Below are 5,938 nucleotides of genomic sequence, written 5' to 3'. Positions count from 1 at the left end.
TATAACAACTGGCTGCCTGAGAACTATTGCTGCCCAGCCCCACATGCTCTTTTCAAGGCAAGGCCTGAGCACTGAATAGCTGGTAAAACAGAGGCAGATGTACTCCTCCCTAAGCAACTGTTTAAGGGCTGTCACCCTTTTTGTTAGCTCTTCTTAGGGCAACCCTAAAAGGCAAATGTCTGGCCATTTCATCTGCCTTGAGGTAAATTTGAAAAAGGCACATTTGCTATGGTTTTGACTTCAGTTGATTTTAATAAGCCACTGGGGAAAGGGGTGTGGGGAGGCTGGGTTTGTTTGAGGTGTTTAAGTTTTTGTTAAAATTGTGATCCTTATCATTGCCTTTAGAAATGTGTTGACATACACATTTCTGGGCACAGTCCCAGGATCAGAGCAGAAATGGGGTGAGGTTTACATCACAAATAAATTGAAGAGGAAACAGATAATCTGACAGGACAAAACATATTAAACTTTTGGGACCCAAGCCCTAGATTGTGTTTTTATTTAAAAAAACAAACAAACAAAAAACTTGGCTGCTGTGATGTTAAAAAAAATAAAAAATCAAAGGCAATGAATAACATGATCTTAATCAGTAGGAAAGAAACACAGGTTGAAAGGGGTTCATAGTCACCCTGAGTCTGGCTTGCCTGGGAATTCTGAATGCATCAATGGCTTGGGTTGGGGTCCCTTGGGAAAACAGAAAACAACAGCTCCCTTTCCATGTTTTCTTTTTCTTTGCAGTCAGATTTAGAGGCGGTGCTGCAATGAGGCCCTGGCCATTGATGTCTTCATCTCACAGTAAATAAAGCTGGCTTGCCTTGCCCAGTTGTACACAGCCACAGTGTATAATGGAAGAGCAATCTATTGTCATATAGACTGGGGATGGAATCCCTCTTACTAGCTGGGTTCTTGGGCAAAATACCTAATCTATCTTCTATCTATAAATTAATGATGATACCACCCATCTCAGAAGATTGCTGTGAAACCCATGCAAAATTACATACTAAGTGCCTGGGCATAGTGAACATTTTTGAAATGTTAGGTCTTCTTCCCTCAGGTTGGGAAGAGGTGGCTATGATGTCCCATAGTTCTGAATACTTACTAACATTTGCCAACTTTTTCCATTTCAATCCTCGTCTTTTAGCAAACCTAATTACATGTCTCCAAGACACTGAGGAGGTAGATCCTAGATGTCATAGCTCTCCCATTCTAATACTATCTTATGAAGTCCCTGGTCTTCTGAAATTACTGCAGTTGCCCAATAAAGAGTTTGGAAAGGCACTAACAAGATGCCCATCTCTAAGACAATAGCTCTTTCCAGACCCCTGAAGGTCAAAATGTTTCCCACACTCCTCCAATGGGACCCGCCTTCTGTAGCACCTTCAAGCTGGGTCAATATTAGCCCTGGGCTTAAAGCAAATCAATAACAGTCCAGGACTGTTAGTTAATCCAATAGTAAAGCTATTTAGGAGGGAAAATCCAAATTTCCAGATGAGGGAGAAAAGAGCTGTAGAAAATGGACAATAACTACTGTTTATAAAGAAGAAAAGGTTTTCCTAAATTTTGAGGGACTTACTGGCAGGTCAGCCTTTTCAAATGAACGGGGCCCCAAAGCTCCTGGGTGTATCTGATAAATGGTACATATGTTTCATGCTTTTCTTCTGTTTGTATTTAATATTTAGCAATACAAAATGGAGGAAGGAAACTCAGTTTCCAAATAAGAAACTTAAATTTAACCACATCTTAAAACCATTTAATCTCATTTCTAGATGACCTCACAGACATAAAAAGACAAACACACAAAGATGTTCAATCCAGAATTATTTATAATAGCCAAACCTGGAAACCAAATCAAGGTCCATTAGTTAGGGATCAACTAGTTAAATTATAATACATACAACAGGCTATGGTACAGACATTAAAAATAATGTAGATCTGTATCTACTGACAACTAATGTGATCCACTACATATTACTGGGTAAGAAAAGCTCATTATAGAAAACCATGTTATCACTTGATCCCATTTGGTAGGAAGTGACAGTATAGTGCAGCAGTTCTCAAACTTTCTGGTCTCAGGAGTCCTGTACACTGAAAGATTACTGAGGATCCCAAAGAACTTTTGTATTTGTTTATGTGAGATATACAGTATAGACATTGATATACTGTACTTGAAAATAAAACTAAGCCTGCCTCTCAATTTTTCTGTGAACCTAAAACTGCTCTAAAAAATCTTTTTAAAAAAACTTAATTAAAGGAAGATACATGCTTAAATGGAAATTTCTCTCCCAAATAATGAAGGGAGGCTTGTTGCAGAAGATGATCCTGAGGTCAGGATTTGATAGATCATTGATAACACGCAAATATCCCTTTAGCCAATAAATTTTAGAATTTGTCTTGGGAGAAAAAGGTTTTACAAGAACTGTCAACAGTTTGTAAAAAGTACAGTGATTTCAATCTTTGCCTCAAAAGAGTTTGCAAACAAGCAGTGAAATGGTCAAGAGAGTGAAATGATGAACCACCTACAAACTTGAAAACAACTTTGTTGGAATCAGTAAATCTGAATTGAAACCCAGGATTTCTTTAATATCTTGGTAGACTCTAATATCTATTGTAATTCTGATTCTCAGGGGTTTGCAAGTTTGCCTACTTTTTTTTTTTTTTGCTTTGTTAGCATCAAGTGATTAGGTCTTTGGAAGAGGAGGCCTTCCTGCTTGATCAGAAGCCCAGGGCTCAGTTGGCCAGCAGACCCCAGCCAGCTAGCTAGCTAGCTATGGTAAAATGTTTTGCCTACACAAGAAAATCCATCTTTCTGAGCCTGCATTACTGACAAGTAAGAATAGTCTATTTTTAAACTAAAGCTGCATTTTAAGCAGACAACTTACTAACTTGGGCACAATTAATTAAATATACAGTTAATTTTTATAACTATTCTGGCTCTAGCATTTGTTTCAGCAATGTCCTGTGAAATTGATGAGAGCTTCAAGGAATTTTGTTTTTATTTGGACATGGGGAAGAACTGACAGTGGTGTGGAATTTATTGGGAGTATAAATGTGGTTATCTAAATAAGGGATTATTGTTGTAAAGTCTATCAATAAAAATTTAGTGATTAAAAAAACTTAATTAAAAAGAAGTCTATTTAAAAATAACAATACCTAACCCATATTAACAAAATAACATATTTTATGAAAAAAATTATATTCCCCACCCCCCCACACACCAAATTAATAAGAGTAGTAGTATTGTTACTGTTTTACACTTTGGCAAATCTCTTTAATGTCTGGCTCAGAAGAAAGGTAGATTACCTTCTGCATTATAGCAAGTGTATTAGTTTGTTAGGGCTGCCATAACAAAATACCACAGACTGGGTGGCTTAAACAACAGCATTTATTTTTTCAATAAATTCTGGAGGCTAGAAGTCCAAGATTAAAGTGTTGGCAGACTTGGGAATTCCCTGGTGGTTCAGTGGTTAAGACTCCCTGCTTTCACTGCCGAGGGCCTGGGTTCAATCCCTGGTTGGGGAACTAAGATCCCACAAGCAGCAAAGCAAGGCCAAAAAAAAAAAAAGAAAAAAAAGGTGTTGGTAGACTTGGTTTCTCCTGTCTCCTCCTGGCTTGCAGATGGCTGCCTTCTTGCTGTCATACATGGTCTTTCCTCTGTGCATGCACATATCTGATGTTTTTCTTTCTTTCTTTTTTGGTTGTCAAATGATCCTTTATTGAAATATTTTCCTTTGCTGTCCTTAACTAGCTGGGCATTCCACTGCACCACTGTTGATGTCATCCATGATGTCATGAGGGTGGCAGCCATCAACACTGCAGTCCACAGACTGGGCAGTCCCTGGGATCTCTTTAATGGTTCCAGATAGTTCTTGAGCTAAAAATAAGTGCCACATCTGTTGGGCAATGTTGACAATATCATCAAAAATTGTATATCCACTGTGCTTAATGTTCTGCTTCTTTCTGTCTCTTGGCCATTCCTTGAGGGCTTTGATGATCAGGGCAGAGGCAGAAGGAACTTCCTCAGTCTGCCCCTGTCTGTTCTGAATTGGTCAGTTTCATTGTCATTCTCGGACCCTTCCAATCACCAGTTACTAGGCAATATCATCAACCAAACTTTTTTGGAGACAGACCCAGGGAGCTGATCTCAGTAGTCAGGGGTCCAATGTTTCTTTGTGTGTCCAAATTTCCTCTACTTATAAGGACATCAGTCAGACTGGCTTAGGGCCCACCCTAACAGCCTCAGCCTTATTTTAACTTAATCACCTCTTTAAAGGCCTTATCTCCAAACAGTCACGTTCTGAGGTACTAGGGGGTGAGGGCTTCAACACATGAATTCTCAGGGGACACAATTCAGCCCATAATAGTAGCTATAATGGGAAGTAGCTAGTAAAAGCACAGCAGAAGTACTGAGAGCAAACTGAGTTTACCTCTAAACACGTGATTCTATAACCTAAACCTACCAACTTACAAAATTCTAGAAAACACAAAAATATACAAACATATATTCTATTAACCATCAGTGTGATGATGTTACCATATCACACAGCCTCTGGAAAACTCCACTGTACACTCAGGAGAGAATCAGAGTGAAAAAGGCTAATGATGCCTTAATATATTTATGAAAATAGTAGGACCTTCCCACCTCTCCAAAGGATCTCAGAGACTCTGAGGGGTACAAAGACCACATTTTAAGAACCACAGATACAAGCTTTATGACCTCAGGCAAATTTCTTAACCTTGTTAAACTTCAGTTTCTAAAATGAGGTTAATGATAAAACCAACTTAAGTGGGCTTGTAAAGATTTAATGAATAAATACACATTATTCACAAATAAATGACAAATGTGAGCATTCTGCTAATATTAGCTGTTATCATTTGTGAAAAATTAGTTAGCAACATGATACATGTGCTTAAATGCATAGGAAGTAGTAACCTCTGGATGAGGAAATTTATTTTTTAAACAAATATTTAAATTGAAGCATAACACTGGAAAAAGCATAAGACAAAGTAGATAGCTTGATGATTTTTCACACAGTAATCTTAATTTACCTTTGTTTGAGAGATCATTTTATTAATAACAACAAAAAAGTTATTGATAAACAACCACAACAGCAGTCCCTTTTCTCACCTATAGCATCCTTGGGTTTTGCTATCCGTCTCCCTGTAAGCATCAAGACAGAATCTGAGAGGTGTTCCTTAACTCAATACCCCTCTGGTACCATCAGGTTCTCTTTGGCACCAGGAAAAGCACACAGTGCAAGAGCAAACCTGAACCAAGCTTTGTGTCATTATGAAGCTGGATTCTCATCAGTCCAATTTAGTAAACTCTGAAGTTCACTTAAAAAATAACCATTATAGGACTTCCCTGGTGGTCCAGTGGTTAAGAATCCGCCAATGCAGGGGACACGGGTTCAAACCCTGGTCCGGGAAGATCCCACATGACATGGGGCAACTAAGCATGTGCACCACAACTACTGAGCCTGCGCTCTAGAGCCCACGAGCCACAACTACTGAGCCCATGCCCCACAACTACTGAAGCCTGCACACCGCAACTACTGAGCCAACGCACTGCAACTACTGAAGCCCACGTGCCTAGAGCCCATGCTCCGCAACAAGAGAAGCCACCGCAATGAGAAGCCCGTGCACCGCAACGAAGAGTAGCTCCTGCTCGCCGCAACTAGAGAAAAGCCTACGTGCAGCAATGAAGACCCATACAGCCAAAAATAAGTAAATAACCATTATAAGAAACATTTATCATGTTTCTACCAAGGGTATGGAGTTCATTTGGGGGTAACTCATTGTGCCCCTTCAAAAAAACAACAATATTATTCTCCATAACAAAGTTCCTTATATAATAACACAGATCTTGTGTAATAATCATGGTGAGAGATTTTTTTCCCCTTCTCCTCTTAGAGGAGTTGAAGGTGAATTCAGTGCCTCA

Source organism: Balaenoptera acutorostrata, chromosome 16, assembly GCF_949987535.1.
Source record: "Balaenoptera acutorostrata chromosome 16, mBalAcu1.1, whole genome shotgun sequence".
NCBI lineage: Eukaryota > Metazoa > Chordata > Mammalia > Artiodactyla > Balaenopteridae > Balaenoptera > Balaenoptera acutorostrata.
The sequence above is the reverse complement of the archived record's forward strand: the minus strand, read 5'-3'. Positions refer to the sequence as shown.